This window comes from Dreissena polymorpha, chromosome 7, assembly GCF_020536995.1.
Source record: "Dreissena polymorpha isolate Duluth1 chromosome 7, UMN_Dpol_1.0, whole genome shotgun sequence".
NCBI classification, from domain to species: domain Eukaryota; kingdom Metazoa; phylum Mollusca; class Bivalvia; order Myida; family Dreissenidae; genus Dreissena; species Dreissena polymorpha.
In genome coordinates, this window is record NC_068361.1 from 16,706,919 (window position 1) to 16,724,891 (window position 17,973).

Below are 17,973 nucleotides of genomic sequence, written 5' to 3' on the forward strand. Positions count from 1 at the left end.
TTTAACGTTTTTTTTACACACGCCAAATGCCGAAAAGAAAAACCGGAACCGATATAAATGGTTATAACTTCATAATTATTCGTCCAATATTAATTATAATGGCACCGTTGTAAAGAAGATCCTCTACAAATTCTAACCATATCAAAATATTTTATGGCAGGGTCGTAGTCGGCCTGTAAATCGCGGACAAAGTCGGCCTGTTTTAACGTTTTTTTACACACGCAAATGCCGAAAAGAAAACACGGAACCGATATAAATGGTTATAACTTCATTATTATTCGTCCGATATTAATTATAATGGTACCGTTGTAAAGAAGATCCTCTGCAGATTCTAACCATATTAAAATATTTTATGGCAGGATCGTAGTCGGCCTGTAAATCGCGGACAAAGTCGGCCTGTTTAACGTTTTTTTTTTTTTACACACGCAAATGCCGAAAAGAAAACCCGGAACCGATATAAATGGTTATAACTTCATTATTATTCGTCCGATATTAATTATAATGGTACCGTTGTAAAGAAGTTCCTCTACAATTCTAACTATATCAAAATATTTTATGGCAGGGTCGTAGTCGGCCTGTAAATCGCGGACAAAGTCGGCCTGTTTTAACGGGTTTTTGTACACACGCAAATGCCGTAAAGAAAACCCGGAACCGATATAAATGGTTATAACTTCATTATTATTCGTCCGATATTAATTATAATGGTACCGTTGTAAAGAAGATCCTCTACAAATTCTAACCATATCAAAAATTTTTATGGCAGGGTCGTAGTCGGCCTGTAAATCGCGGACAAAGTCGGCCTGTTTTAACGGGTTTGTTTACACACGCAAATGCCGTAAAGAAAACCCGGAACAGATATAAATGGTTATAAATGCATTATTATTCGTCCGATATTAATTATAATGGTACCGTTAAAAAGAAGATCCTCTGCAGAGTCTAACCATAATTAAAATATTTTATGGCAGGATCGTAGTCGGCCTTGTAAATCGCGGTCAAAGTCCGGCCTTTTTAACGGGTTTTTTTTACACACGCAAATGCCGTAAAGAAAAACCCGGAACCCGATATAAATGGTTATAAATGCATTATTAGTCGTCCGATATTAATTGTAATGGTACCGCTGTAAAGAAGATCCTCTACAGTTTCTATAATATATAAAATAGTTTATGGCAGGGTCAGAGTCGCCTGTAAATCGCGGACAAAGTCGGCCTGTTTTAACGGTTTTTTTTTTACACACGCAAATGCTGTAAAGAAAACCCTGAAAAGGAAAAAGGGGTTATAAAAACATTATTATTGATTCGATATTAATTAATGGTATCGTTGCAAAGAAGAACCTCCACAGTTTCTAACCATGTTAAAATATTTTATGGCAGGGTCAGTGCCAACCTGTAAATCGCGGTCAAAATTGACCGAAAAATACCGTTTTGTTTTTGTACACAAAACAATGTCTTGAGGAAAACACGTAAAAGCTAAAAGGGGCTATAAAAGCATCCTTTTCTAACCGACCATACATTTTGGTACCGTTGTTATGGTTTTCTTCCACTGTTTCTAAATATGTAAAAAAAAATGTGAGGAAAGCATAATATGAAATAAGGCGATGCATCAAAGCGACTCAATTAATCTGTAATAGAAGAAACCACGGACTCTAGATGACAATATACAATATACGCACCGTGAAGAAACTAACACACAACTTATATACAGATAATATTTGAATTAAATCATTAAAGGCACTTCCTTGCAGAAGAACCTGGAGTTCGTAAAGACTGTTATTAAAAGTAAGGAAATGAACTTTCAATTATTACTTTAATCAGCAATTCAACAACAAACGGGCCATATTAAAGGGTTTCATGTGACCTAATGAACTGAACTGTTAGCCCAAAACCCCGCCCAAAACAGATTGTCATACTATCCGTTGCCAGCCTTGCAACCACAATTTACCTACGAAGATCAGATCGGGATTCGAACCCGAAACCACCCATTAGCCATCTAAATAATATATGATTCCGGCCTGGGTTGCTCTACCAATTAAGCTATTCTGACCGTTTGAAAAATATATGGGTAAACTGCAATTCTGTTGAATAGCATGATTAACTTGCTTAGAAAAACGTTTCCAAAGAATTACATGTACATTTCATTGAAATTGTTTTATGATTTAGATTGTCAGATTTATATTGTCAGTTCAAAAGGCCACACGAGGCAATGTTTGAAAAGCCCACAAAAGCTTCCGTTTGTAAAATGGTGATAATTTGCCGACTGTGTAGTTCATATAAACCCTTATTTGCACAAATCTGGAAGAAACATATATGGATCGAAAACCAACTGCAGATAAGAGCAACATAACAGTCCTTGTAACTAAGTAACTTTTTTGTTTTAAAATCGCACAAAAGCTGCTGTTTGTAAAATAGATAAAATCACCTTATGTCGGCACACATCTGAAGTATATATGGTTCGAATACCAACTGCGGATAAGAGCAACTAAACAGTCCGGGGCAATTGCACTTTACCGGTACGCACTATAACCCAAGCCCTTATAATTAGTGTTAAATTGCGTAAATTTCGGAATCCATGATGGCAGCGTACCGCTAAAGTGCAATATAGCCAACATAAATAAGGAGTTAAAGCGGGACTGCACGATTTGTGTCAAATATGTTAATCAGCAATTAAACAACAAACAGGCCATATTAAACGGTTTCATGTGACCGGACGAACTGATGAACTGAACGGTTAGCCCAAAACCCCGCCGAAAACAAATTGTCACACTATCCGTTTCCAGCCTTGCAACCACAAGTTTACCTACGAAGTTCAGATCGGGATTCGAACCCGAACCCACCCATGAGCCATCTAATGATACCGGCCTGGTTTGCTCTACCAATTAAGCTATCTGACCTTTTGAAAAATATGTAGGCAAACTGCAATTCTGTATATATAATAGCATGAATGACTTGCTCAGCAAAAGTTTACAGTTATTCGCACATCCCTGCTCATAGCAAAACACAATTGACTAACATAAAATCTTTTTCCGTAAATTTATAAATCTTAAATCGAAACATCTTCATTCATTTTCATACGATAATGTTTTATTAATTTTGCATTGCCTTGTGGCTTTAAATTTAAATTATGAGATTTGTGACGTATATCGTGTGTGGTCATTTAAGTGACGAAAAAAAAACTAGTTTAACCTCAAAATATTTAACATACAGCCCACACAGGCTAAACAGGGTCGACACTCTTCGCTGTTATGACATTTTTCGTTTAAATGAAGTCTCTTCTTAGCAAAAATCCAATTTAAGCGGAAAGTGTCGTCCCTGATTAGCCTGTGCAAACTGCACAGGCTAATCTCGGACACACTGTACGCACATGCATTATGCCCAGTTTTCTCAGAATACGACACATAGTTTAAACGCATTTTCGATAGAATTAGCGACGACATATGAACGTGGTTTGTTTTTAACAGTTAATTATTTATTCAAAGCATCATCAAATGCAAAACGTATTTAGGATTGTTTGTTTGTCATGCATTATTGTAAACTTCGATAAGATTAAAAAAGAGCATACATGCGTATGTGGTTAAAAAAAAATTAAGATAAATTGACAGAGAGCATAATGTGGATGTGCATTTCGTTTGACTCTCTGGATTTTATTGACAAGTCGGACGTGGCATTTTAGTTAACAGTAAAATATTTGTTAAAACATCGAACGAGCCCAAAACGCATTTTGGATCTTGTGTTTGTCATGCATACTAGAAAACTTCCATAGGCATAAAATAACTCGCTTCTACGTGACGCGGGTTTGTAAAAAAATGTAAATGTCCCTTTAATTGACTATAGAGGATTTGACACCATTGAGTTAACGCTGTTAGTACAGATGACATAATAGTTTCAGATTTTAATTCGCACCTTTCGCTTAACTCAACGTTCAATGGCACGCGCACTTATTATTGTAACTAATGCAAGCTAAAATTAATATGTGAATACTTTCTAAAAAACCACTATCCTGCGAAAATGGATCTTATTTAATTGTGGTTCCCTCTTATGTTGTCCGTCGACTTTAAGAATAATGTGTCAGTAATAAAAGTATTGTACATATTCACATGCTTTGTAATAAATGAAAGATGCAAATGTGTCCAATTCATCTTTTTCAGTGCGCTTAATGTAGCTTCTTTACCTGTGACTACGTGCTTATTTTTTCGAAGAAATGAAAGATTCAAATGTGTCTTATTGATATAATACTACATGCTATACTGCCAGGGTCATGCGAAAATGGATCTTATTTCTAAATATCCAACTTAATTAGCGCCGTCTTTATTAAGGCTATGTCTATTTAAAGAACAGATTACGGGGCGCCTAGATTACAGTGAAGTTTATACTTATGTGCAACAATGATGTGGGTCCATTCTCGTTGTTTATTTTAAATGTACATAACAATTTGGCAATAAATGACATCAGTTATTTTCAGTAAATCCCATTTGTTCAAAACAGTAGCCAGGTGCCTGAGATAGAGCTGATAAATAGGGATAACCACAGCGGGTGGCTAATACACAGTGTAGACTTCCCCTGTTTTATTATTGGAATTGTTTTTTATCTGATTGGCATTTATGAAGTGTATTAATTCGGGTCTGTTGGCGATCATTTTATGTGCAAAACTGTGTTTCTTACATACTTTCAATCGTTATGCTTTTAAACACAATTTCATGAAACCATTTAATTAAATACATTGGCGCGTTGGAACATGAATTATAAATCAAGCTGAGTGGTATCAGTTTTTAAATCGCATAACTCGCCTAAATCAACGTTCAATGTCACGCACGCTTAACAAAATTATAAAAACATCACGTGATTCATTATATTTGTTTAAAAAAGTATGTACACATATTATATGTATTGGTATATTTTGTTTTTGTTTTTAATCAACAAGAAAAAATAAAACATTGTCATATATATAGCGCTTTACCTTTGCAAAATTCTACATTACATAAAGAAGTATCGTATTTGTTAAAGTGAACATGCTTGACATATTTATAATGCATTATTACAAGTATTATAGTGCAAACGGAATTTGACCTTACATTTATGCAACCCACATTTTTAAGCGTCGTATTGTAACAGTAGCAGACAACAGGCATCAGGTTAATAAGAATAACTGATGTATTTATTGAACGTGAATAACATCACCAAGTAACATGTTTTGAAATTACAAATAATAGTATAACATTACTCAACTATCAATGGTCATTAAAAGCTATGTTTAAAAGCAAATAATATCAAAATGTTTGCCGAAATAAACAATTGTGCTGTGTTTGTGTCACGCTCTATTGGTATTTAAGTCGGTCCATACAATCACCGAAAAGCACCGAAAAGCACTCAATTTCTCTCTCTATATATGCAATATATCGTTTCTAGCGTGTGTTAACGGGTTTAATTAGTTATTAATGGTTATATGAATGTATGTCTATACTACATTTTGCCCAAAATTGGATAAATATCGGCAATATACCGACCGAATAGCAATTAATGTGAAGACCGAAAAGCAATCAATTTCTCGCTATATAAATGAAAAATTGCGTTTCTATTGTGTGTAACGGATTAAATGAGTTATAAATGGTTATATTGTATGCATACTTATACTACCTTTTGTTTATTAGGATGTATTAATGCCCAAAATTGGATAAATATCGGCAATATACTGCCCGAAAAGCACTTCATGTGACGACCGAAAAGCACTCAATTTCTCGCTATATATATGAAAACTTGCGTTTTTATTGTGTGTAAACGGACTAAATTAGTTATAAATGGTTATATTTCATGCATATTTATACTACCTTGTGTTTATTATGATGTATTAATGCCCAAAATTGGATAAATATCGGCAATATACCGACCGAAAAGCACTTCATGTGAAGACCGAAAAGCACTCCCGCGACAGCACAGAATCACCGAAAAGCACTCAATTTCTTCATTTTTACATGAAAGTAAGCCATAAGTGCAGTTTATAATGGATTGAAAACATGTACGTATTAATTAAGTCATTAATGACTTCGTTAAATATTGATTTAAGTTTAAAGATTACGCACAATAGTATTTTTATTTGCAACCGAAAAGCACTATCGCGCCAGCATAGAATCACCGAAAAGCACTCAATTATTCTATATATACATGAAAGTAATTATAAGGGCCGATTTTAATGGAGTGAAAAAATGTACATATTTATTTAGTCAATAATGACTTCGTAAAATATTGATTTAAGTTTAAACATAAAAAAGGCAGTTCTTCTTTTCATTTGCATCAAATTAAAGGTTAAAGACCGATTGTTTAAAAAAACTGCTATTTTATGAATATATATCAAGCACGTACACTTAACAAAAAATACGATATTTCTTTATTTAATGTAGAATTTTGAAAAAGTAAAGCGCTTTTTACATAACAATGCTTCTTTCTGGTACTTCTTGAGTAAATAAACAACAATGTATAGCATATTATATTTGTACATAATTTATAAAAAGAACTATGCGCGTCCCATTGAACGTTGAGTTAAGCGAGAGTTGAGAATTAAATTACACATTCATTGTTTAATTTTTTTTTTTTAATTTAAATAATTGAAAAATTATGTCAGAAAACCAGCTTTTCTGCATTAAATGACCTTTAACAAAACGCCATCAGACCCGAATGAATACACGTCATTTATTCCAAGCAGGTAAATAACAAATACTATAATAAAACAGCGGAAGTCTACACTGTGTATTAGCAACCTGCTGTGGTTATCGTATCAGCTCAATACACAGGAACATGGCCATAATGGCTACTGTACTGGAAAAATTGGATTTACAGTCAAAATAACCAATTTCGTTTAAGTCTACACTGTGTATTAGCAACTTGCTGTGGTGATCTTATCAGCTCAATACACAGGAACATGGCTACTGTACGGAAAAAAATGGATTTACAGCCAAAATAACTGATTTCATTTATTGCTGAAGTGGTGTGTAATTTAAATTAACAACGAGCATTGATCCACCTCACCGTTGCACATTATATTAAATTAATTAATTTAATGAACTAATTAAAGACGGCGCTAATAAAGTGTGAAGGTGGAAATTAAGAAATAAGATATATTTTCGCATGACACTGAATACACACGATACATGGATAAAATATAAATAAGACACATTTGAATCTTTCATTTCTCCAACAAAATAGCACGTAGTCACATATATAAGATAGCTTAAGGTAGCGCACCTCTAATGATTTCCCGCGATTTCTTCGAAGGTTGAAGAGCCTACTTTTAGGTGCCGTAGCCTAGTGGTTTAGGCGATAGACTAGAAATCTTTTGGGATATTCCCGCGCAGGTTCGAATCCTCCCGACGAAGTATACTTTTTTGCGACGCGTTTTATTTATTTTCTTACGTAATTTGATTTAATTTGGCATATAAGCTATATTTATTGTTAAATATGTTGCAATTTTTATGCACATTCTTCAATTATTAAAATTAAAACAACGTTATGGCGAAATTGGGTGATTTATTGTTGAAAATACGAACCATGCATGTTGCATTTTTATTTTTATTTCAAAAAGTAAACGGTAAATCTGTCTAGTTCTTGGTATTTTTGCTGTATATAGTGTTTCTATAAAAACTAAGTTTAAAATATGACTTAAATGATACTATTTTGAATTTTATGACCCCTTTTTTTAACCGACCCAATTTTACTTGGCTGAAATCACTTACATTTCATGGCGCTCTTCAATAGATACAAATTTGTAAAAAATAAATGTCTGTAAAAGAATACTTATTTCATCATGTTTAAACTTTAAACACCTTTACAGCATCTGTACACACCAACTGCATGCCCATATTTGGAAATTTGAATGAATTATGGAACTTTTATATACCCCAGGGGTAAAAATAAACTGGACAAAAGCCGAGCGTGGGGGTGGTTTTGAAAAAATCGGTATATTTTTTTAAAAAGCATGGAAAGCCTACCTACAAATGTGCATGTAGTTCAGAGAAATGATGCTGATTAAGAAAATAATTAATTAGATTATGTTTGGATATGTGCCCATTAGAGGTGCGCTACCTTAATGAGAAAATAAGGTTTAAGGCAGAGGAAGATATGTAATATTTGATATTTCGCTTATTTATATATCTGTTACTATTTATATATGTTAAATTAACAACTTTTTCTTCATACAATATGATTTTAAATCACCGTCATAATTATACATCATTAATTTTATTACTTTATAGGAAGGAGAATTTAAGTAACAGGAAAAGGCAGTACTAAAATGAACGCTTAAATGGACGCTTTTACCTTAAACATTACTCATTGTCAATATGTACTGCCGCATATACTGCAGTGAGCTGTTACATTGATACGCATTGTTCCTATATCATTGTTATTCTTTTAAGCTTTAATAAATAACGAAACTTTATGACATGTTTTACTTGTCTTTAATTCTATTATTCGAAGTCACACAATTATGTTGTTTTGATTTAAGCGGGCGTCACGCGTTATAACGCCAAATAATAGAGGACCACGATATAATACAATATCTCCCACAGTCTTACATTTATAACTTCAATCTTGGTTTATTGATATCTATTGATAGTTATTTAAATCTATTCAATGTCAATTCAATGAACGAGCAACCAGATAAATGTGTACCTTGCGGAATGCAAATCTGTCCAATCAGGAGTGAGCTTTCTGATAACGTGACGTGGTCAAGTTTTTGGGTTTATATCGAAAATTGTGAGTGTAGATGCGACGCAAGCGACTTAAGTCATACACAGAATGGCGAAATAAATATATGTTCCTATTCATCGAACTATGTAAGTATATTTGTTTTGCGTTATAACTTTTATATATCTATTTAAATATTATAGATTGAAACAGGACTTTTTCACTACCAATGTTTTTGTTAAGCTCGCACGGTTATCATTGTGATCACTGGATTATTGATCATTTTGTTGTGTCGACGAGAATATTTACATTTGTATATGTGTTGCTCGTTTCTGGTGAAAAAAAGACAAACGCGCACGGTTGATCATCTAGTTTGGAAAATGAAGCATTTTAGTTCAGTGTAGAAAATATCTTCCGGATGCATTGTTAACTGCACAAAAAACCAGTTCGCAAAGTTAAGTTAATTACCTTTGTAATACACTTTAAAAGATTTAAAGCTACTTTGAGTTCTTTGTTTTTATTGTCCTACTTTGTTATGACTGCATTTTTAATATATATTGAATAGTTGGCTTTTGTACGATAGTTTGCCATGTGTAGGTATCTGAATATGTGATAACTAAGTGTGCGTCATAGTTTCATAGTTCTTTGTTATTCAATATATTGTCTGTTTATATTCAGCTGGTTATTCGTCCCTGCTTTGATATTCGCTTCAGTTTGATTAGCCTTGATCCAGCCGTGTGTTCTTGTACCTTAGCTTGGCAATTGCGTATATTTCCCTCAATTTACACCTGGGTATTCGACCTTGGGTCGGTATCCAATGTCTCTATAAGTTTGATACCATACACCAAGCTGCGTAATTGTCATGTGATCGATATTCGTTGAGGTTCGAATATTGAGCAGGGTGTTCTTCCAAGGCTGGATGTTTGCAAACGTTTGAATACCTTTAACCAAGCTATATACACTGGGATCGATATTCGCTGAAGTTTGAATAACTTAAACATTATCTTATGTAACCTTAGAGCAAATGTCTGAAAGAACTTGGCAGTGGGTAAATCTTATATGCGTTAAAACAGGAATACAAAGCCTATGACGATTCACGCTCAGCCGTGCATTCATAAGCAATGTAATTCAATCGCTTTTATTGATTAATAATAGTTTGGGTGAATTGAAAAATCCAATTTATTCCTATTAAACAAAGGACTGTCAGACGGAGGAAAATAGTATACCCTTAAGAAAGGATCGATTATCGTCTTGTGTTTAAATTTGACTTTAACAAAAGACAACCTATGTTTTTTAAAAGAATATATGTGAATACGATTAAACCGCCCTTTAAACGCAACACACTAGAGGAGAAAGACCTGTCGTATGTCGTATGTGTTTTTTTAAACTATAGTCTACTGTCTTCCACATTATTTATTCGATGCTCATCAGCCGTGTATTTAGATTTGAAATTGGTTACAACCAATTTTTTCGCGGGAATAATAAAGTCATGACTTCAAAATAATAACGAAAATTTACAGTAAAATATAGACTATTTTCACTGTTATTAACACAAATATATTACCACTACGAAATTTCTGGTATTTCTTCGTTAACCACAGGAGATCATTAAAATATCCATTGTTAAGTATTTTGAGTATAAATTACAACTACAATGAACTACAATGAGACACCTATTCTTGTTTTTTTACTGATTATTTAAGTATCGGGTGGCCATACGTCCGACAAATCTAACACAATTTGGTAAGATATAAATAGAACAACAATTGCTTTACCACGACTTACAACGAAATTCACACGAATTAGGTGTGTCCTAATCACGCATACTAGGTCATTTTCATTATTTACTAAGTCTTTTAACCGATTAACTATATTGTTCCGACAAGTACGATTTCTCGTTTAAATGAGCTTTTTAGTCATGGCAACGACTAACTAAGTCATGCAAACAAATAACTTATTTTCGTAGTAACGAAATAAAAACATATTTGTCAATAACCCATCTGAGCGACCGTAGTAATTAATACTTCACGCCACTTTATTTATACTAAATCCTTATTAAAAAAAAATAATTTCTAATGCATTTAATTATCTGATTTTCGATTCTATGTTGTATTATCAAATGATGATCAAATGATCGAAAGTATTTACATTCCTCATGCTATGAGAACGGTAGATTAATAGACAGATATTATCTATGCGCTCATGCTATTGGTACAATGTTGCATAATATATATAGAGGATATTTGTTGGATTGGGTGGATTATCGATTTTAATTCACGAGTGATCATAGAAAATTATATTTTTACGAGTGGCGCATTAATATTTTTTATACGTTTTCCAATCCGTTCAAACCAATTTCCCATTGGGCGCCCCAAAATATCATTACCGCTTTTACAATAAGCGTTGTAAATAGTTCACAAGAAAACAAACGTTAAACAATAACTTTTTTGTATTTACAATGCACCACATATCAAGTGAAAAGAAAAAAAACACCGATAACATCATTTAAAAATTAAATAATCATATGATGACACATTTTGTTTATGTCATGTTGGCGTATTAATATGCAGAGTCTATTTATAGCGTAAATAACGCTAACCGTGTGTACATGTATGTTCAAGGGAAGTTACTTCGTATTTTGATATAAATATTCATCGAAGAGTTCTCGCTCTTGGTGGAAGAATGCGTGGGGTCACAATGGGGTAAAAAAATAGTGCCGGTAAAACAGTGAAAATTATCGATAATTTTCACTGATAATTTTCACTGTTTAAACAGTGAATTTATCAGTTTTAATTCACTGATATTTCTCTATAAAATACCGGAAAGCATAAAATAAAATATGGTGTATGCATGTGTTGAATCATAATCTTAATAACTTAAGGATGATCAATCTAAAAATATACATACAGATCAACAGACGCATCGATGATTAGTTTTGTATACGAGACTATTTCAAGGGCGTGGCCATGTCTTACCCTTGATAGTATTGCCTCTCGGATCAAAGATCAAACGTTGTGTGGTGTACCAAAATGTGAAGTGACATACCAAATATTAAAACTCCATGCATAGTGTTTCAGAGGAAATAACAGTTGAATATATTTCAGAGGAAAATCCCTTTTTGAATATATTAACCGTTTGACCCAATCGCATGGCAAGTGATTAAACAGAGGGGGATATTTTGAGGAAATTTTATGTTGCATAAAAATATAACACCGTGGTACCATGTTTTTTTAAAGAAATGATTTTGGATTACGGACGGACGGACGGGCGGACAGACAGACAGACGGACGGACAGATATACAGACAGAAAGACACATAAGACAAGACCAGAGAGACATGTTTTAGCGCTACACATATTGCTATATATTACGGCGAATTGCATAATATCAATTTCAATACTTTTTCCCATGTACATGTGTATGCTTTAAAACCTGGACTGCTCAAACAGATCAGTGTTCTGCCGTGGAGGCCCAATTGCGTCATTGGCGCAAACAAAAATTATTTGTCACCACCCGTTTTCCGTAGATGGGTCCGCGGGCGCACAGGAATTAGGAATACAAACTAATCGATTAAATTTGTAAGTCGGTAAAGAAATCGATTGAATGCGTTGATAGATCAAATTATTTAATTGGACGTGACGTCATTTCGCAGCCAATGTTCAATTTACTTGAATAACACTTTATTTCATTGGTGACATTTAAGGTAGCGCACCTCTAATGATTTCCCGCGATTTCTTTGAAGGTTGAAGAGCTTACTATTAGGTGCCGTAGCCTAGTGGTTAAGGCGATAGACTAGAAATCTTTTGGGATATTCCCGCGCAGGTTCGAATCCTCCCGACGACGTATACTTTTTTGCGACGCGTTTTATTTATTTTCTTACGTAATTTGATTTAATTTGGCATATAAGCTATATTTATTGTTAAATATGTTGCAATTTTTATGCACATTCTTCAATTATTAAAATTAAAACAACGTTATGGCGAAATTGGGTGATTTACTGTTGAAAATACGAACCATGCATGTTGCATTTTTGTATTTCTATTTCAAAAAGTAAACGGTAAATCTGTCTAGTTCTTGGTATTTTTGCTGTATATAGTGTTTCTATAAAAACTAAGTTTAAAATATGACTTAAATAATACTATTTTGAATTTTATGACCCCTTTTTTTAACCGACCCAATTTTACTTGGCTGAAATCACTTACATTTCATGGCGCTCTTCAATAGATACAAATTTGTAAAAAATAAATGTCTGTAAAGAATACTTATTTCATCATGTTTAAACTTTAAACACCTTTACAGCATCTGTACACACCAACTGCATGCCCATATTTGGAAATTTGAATGAATTATGGAACTTTTATATACCCCAGGGGTGAAAATAAACTGGACAAAAGCCGAGCGTGGGGGTGGTTTTGAAAAAATCGGTATATTTTTTTAAAAAGCATGGAAAGCCTACCTACAAATTTGCCTGTAGTTCAGAGAAATGATGCTGATTAAGAAAATAATTAATTAGATTATGTTTGGATATGTGCCCATTAGAGGTGCGCTACCTTAAAGGCCAGAAAACAATATAAGTTAGACACATTTGCATCTTTCATATCTTAAAAAAACAAACATGTGAATCTAAAGCAAAAAAAAACAACGTTAAAACAGGCTGACTTTGACCGGGATTTACAGGCGGACTCTGACCCTGCCATAAATTATTTTGACATGGTTAATAACTGTGGAGTATCTTCTTTACAACGGTACCATTATAATTAATATCGGACGAATAATAATGCATTTATAACCATTTTCGCTTTGATGCTTCGCCTTATTTCATATTATGCTTTCTCACAATATTTTTTTACATATTTAGAAACAGTGGAAGAATACCGTAACAACGGTACCAAAAATGTATGGTCGGTTGGGAAAAGGATGCTTTTATAACCCCTTTTAGCTTTTCCATGTTTTCATCAAGACATTGTTCTGTGTAAAAAACACGGTATTTTTCGGTCAACTTTTACCGCACAGCGATTTACAGGTTGACACTGTCCCTGCCATAAAATATTTTAACATCATTAGAAACTGTGGAGGTCCTTCTTTGCAACGGTACCATTATAATTAATATCGGACGAAAAATAATGCATTTATAACCATTTATATCGGTTCCGGGTTTTCTTTTTTCTTTTTTATATATTATTAGAAACTGTAGAGGATCTTCTTTAAAACGGTACCATTACAATTAATATCGGACGAATAATAAAGAAGTTGTAACCATTTATATCGGTTCCGGGTTTTCTTTACGGCATTTGCGTGTGTAAAAAAACTCGTTAAAACAGGCCGACTTTGTCCGCGATTTACAGGCCGACTACGACCCTGCCATAAAATATTTTGATATGGTTAGAAACTGTAGAGGATCTTCTTTACAACGGTACCATTATAATTAATATCGGACGAATAATAATGAAGTTATAACCATTTATATCGGTTCCGGGTTTTCTTTACGGCATTTGCGTGTGTAAAATTTTTTGTTAAAACAGGCCGACTTTGTCCGCGATTTACAGGCCGACTACGACCCTGCCATAAAATATTATGATATGGTTAGAATCTGTAGAAAATCTTCTTTACAACGGTACCATTATAATTAATATCGGACGAATAATAATGAAGTTATAACCATTTATATCGGTTCCAGGTTTTCTTTACGGCATTTGCGTGTGTAAAAAATTTTGTTAAAACAGGCCGACTTTGTCCGCGATTTACAGGCCGACTGAGACCCTGCCATAAAATATTTTGATATGGTTAGAATCTGTAGAGGATCTTCTTTACAACGGTACCATTATAATTAATATCGGACGAATACTAATGCATTTATAACCATTTATATCGGTTCCGGGTTTTCTTTACGGCATTTGCGTGTGTAAAAAAAAACGTTAAAACAGGCCGACTTTGTCCGCGATTTACAGGCCGACTACGACCCTGCCATAAAATATTTTGATATGGTTAGAATCTGTAGAGGATCTTCTTTACAACGGTACCATTATAATTAATATCGGACGAATAATAATGAAGTTATAACCATTTATATCGGTTCCGGGTTTTCTTTTCGGCATTTGCGTGTGTAAAAAAAAACGTTAAAACAGGCCGACTTTGTCCTCGATTTACAGGCCGACTACGACACTGCCATAAAATATTTTGATATGGTTAGAATCTGTAGAGGATTTTCTTTACAACGGTACCATTATAATTAATATCGGACGAATAATAAAGAAGTTGTAACCATTTATATCGGTTCCAGGTTTTCTTTACGGCATTTGCGTGTGTAAAAAAATTTGTTAAAACAGGCCGACTTTGTCCGCGATTTACAGGCCGACTACGACCCTGCCATAAAATATTATGATATGGTTAGAATCTGTAGAGGATCTTCTTTACAACGGTACCATTATAATTAATATCGGACGAATAATAATGAAGTTATAACCATTTATATCGGTTCCAGGTTTTACCTAAAAGATTTCCGGGTTTTCCGGATATTTCCGGGTTTTATACCTCGCCCCCAATATGGCGGATACAGCGTACGAAAGCAAAACTAAGTCAATAAAAAGCAACTATTTATTGTTTTAATGGTACCATTCGTATGAGTTTGTGGTTTAGACAGGTAAACTTTGATAAGATCTTGCAGTTTCAGTGTTCCTTAACCATTGCATAGTTGATTAAATTTTGCACCCATGGGCAAGAGACGGCGCATTGCAAATCACAGCTAACCATTGGGTTATAAAGCTGAGAGTTGAATTATTGCAACAAGGCAAGCCCTATGAGCACTGACAGGGTCTCCTGCTGTGGAGAAGATTCTCTCACTGGGCCCTGAGATTCCTTGCATCACAAGATAGCATTTAAACATAGTATATGACGAAATATGCTTTCAAGACAATACATTATGCAGGAACACAATTTGACAGGTCGTGAAATTATGCAAAATTTACCTGAATCACCTTCTAGCCGCACTGGATCCACTACCGTTGTTTTTAATAAAACTCTGAAAGACAATAAGGATTGAAAACTTACTTATTGTCATTAGGAATTGCATTTGTAATTTGTAGATCCTCCATGATTTCGAATTAGTTTTGCTATGTGCCCAAACTATGAAATTTTGTATTCTCTTGAACCTCTAAATGTGAGCTGGCTGTGCATATTGACCTTTTGCTGCACTTGAAAGGCATCCATGACATTATATGCTAGAATATATCATTGGTGGCTGGTAAATAAATGGGCTCCGAGCGACAACGCGCTTTCAAGATTTCACACTTTTATTGGTGCGAAACAACAAGTTATTGGAAGCTTATTGATTTCTACACTTCAAAGTATCTTTGATAACTCATTTTTACTAACTTGTTTATTTTCTTGGATGAAATTGGATTTTTTTGGCTTTGAAATTGACATTTTTGGGGTGATTAAAAAGCACACAAAAAAGACATTATAAAAAATGCTTTGAGTGAAAATATCTAGCAAAGTCATTTTTCCCCACCCCGCATAAGCCCCACGTGCCTGTCCATTTGGTTTGTTTTGGTATTTTGTTGCAGGTATTGAACACAACAGCTTTAAATCTTAAAGGGACAATTAGGCTTTAACAGGCCTAAAATCGCCTTCTTCGGACAGAAAACACGCGCATGTGAAAATATGATATAAAATGGCCAAATGGACAGATAATACAGCCAAACTTAATTTATTGGTGCAATATGAATAGGAAGATAATAATATGGAAGAATAACACATTTTAATCTGAATTTATTTCACCTTTAGCTTACAATATACTTAATCTTTTTGGAGTGCAATGCTATACTCTCTAAAAACATGAACATCATTTATTTGAAGACACGGTTCTCTGTAGGGTCACTTGCCATGACCTAATTTAAGAATATATCTGTGAGCATTTGGCAGGGAAAACATTGTTGTTTACTAGAAATTCACTCTTTTATCTGCTGATTGGAGACTACATAAGACTTTGACAGATGGCGGGAAACCCTCATGAACTGGATAGAAGCTGGTAAATAGATGGCCGTAAAACAGTGACTTTTGATTCGTGACGAGTTCTTTCTTGCATACCGCGTGACCTATCTTTTTTATTGCTTGAATCAATTCGGCTCGGAATGCTCTTCGAGAAAAGGTATGGTTATGAGGGTCTCTATGCGCACAAGTTTGACTTTTTTTTGGTTAAAGTTATTGCTTTTACATTGATTTTGTGTAGGAAATCTTTTGGTATATTGGGAACTTAACTAACTTTAGGTAAAAATGAAATACCATCTGCAAGTGCAAAATATGACTGGGAAAGCTGATTTTTGGTCGTTTCTTAGCAAAAGAGAAGAAAATAAGTGCAATAAATGCATGAACTCAGATTATTTGACCTGAAATAGTCGTTTTTCAAATGGACCCCCACCCTTACATAGCCGAATAAGGGCCAAATTGCTTTCCGACTTAAATTCAAAGGCATATTGGTTGACTGTGTAGTGTTTATGTGCTACACGAAGTCAGAATTCAACGCCAGGGACTTCGTGATCCAGTAACGCATCAATAGCTTGTGCGTAAAGCATGAACATTCAAACAGAGCCCCATTTCACCGACATGGAATGGCAGACATTTTTACAGTATGGACAGTGCAACAGATGCTTACCTGAGCCGGCTGTCATATTTAGTACAATCATGAATATAACAAGCTTTATCACTTCATATTATTCATAGAAATACACTTAAAATACATAAATGCATGTTTGTTTTTCATTTTATATCTATTTCTATTGGGAATTTTGACTTTTTCAGTTAGAGGAATGTCTGCGACTAAGCCGAGGGCCACTTGTTAAGGGTTGTTGATGGCAAAACAGGTAATACTACCAAATTATTATCATGTACACAAGCAAATAAGCATATTCATGAGGCTTAAGGTGTGAAATAATGTCATAATCAGGTTTGTGGTCACTCAAACCCTTGCCGTCGTGCGATTCCCCATGCAGTTTGTATCGATAGTTCCGCGTCGTCACACATAAAGCTCGTGCTTTGTTGTCAGTGGAAGTTGGCACTGAACGGGTTTAGCCTTGTTCCTGAGCATGCATGCAGTACAGCTGAGTTGATATGATACTTGTAACCCTACAATTAGCTTGTGTTTGGTATTGTTTTCTCACAATATGCTAACAGTCATGGTTCCGACTTGAAAGGATGTCGCGTCCAAGTTAAACATAGGATTGTTGTAGCACGTGTCCCCTTCATCATTTACCTTAGAGGGATCTTTTTGCTAAAATGTGTCACTTTCAGCAACCATTTATGTTTTCTAT

The 17,973-nt window shown here is 34.3% G+C and overlaps 3 protein-coding genes across 22 annotated transcripts in view; 2 read left to right on the top strand and 1 right to left on the bottom strand.

Moving 5' to 3' along the window:
- The window catches only part of LOC127839152 (uncharacterized), a 158,239-nt gene that overhangs the window by 50,039 nt on the left and 90,227 nt on the right, over window positions 1-17,973 (top strand). For 5 of the 20 annotated variants that reach the window (XM_052367358.1, XM_052367387.1, XM_052367382.1 and 2 more), the window contains exons 1-2: window positions 16,701-16,814; window positions 17,465-17,526. The exons of 3 other annotated variants lie outside the window; for them this stretch is intronic. The gene's annotated coding sequence lies outside the window, so the exon portion shown is untranslated. 12 more of the 20 variants (XM_052367357.1, XM_052367368.1, XM_052367371.1 and 9 more) reach the window with 5 other exon arrangements.
- LOC127839489 (collagen alpha-1(XII) chain-like) overlaps window positions 1-17,973 on the top strand; it is a 308,993-nt gene that overhangs the window by 24,776 nt on the left and 266,244 nt on the right. The window lies entirely within an intron of this gene.
- The window catches only part of LOC127839150 (ral guanine nucleotide dissociation stimulator-like 1), a 357,707-nt gene that overhangs the window by 6,838 nt on the left and 332,896 nt on the right, over window positions 1-17,973 (bottom strand). The gene's annotated exons all lie outside the window — the stretch shown is intronic.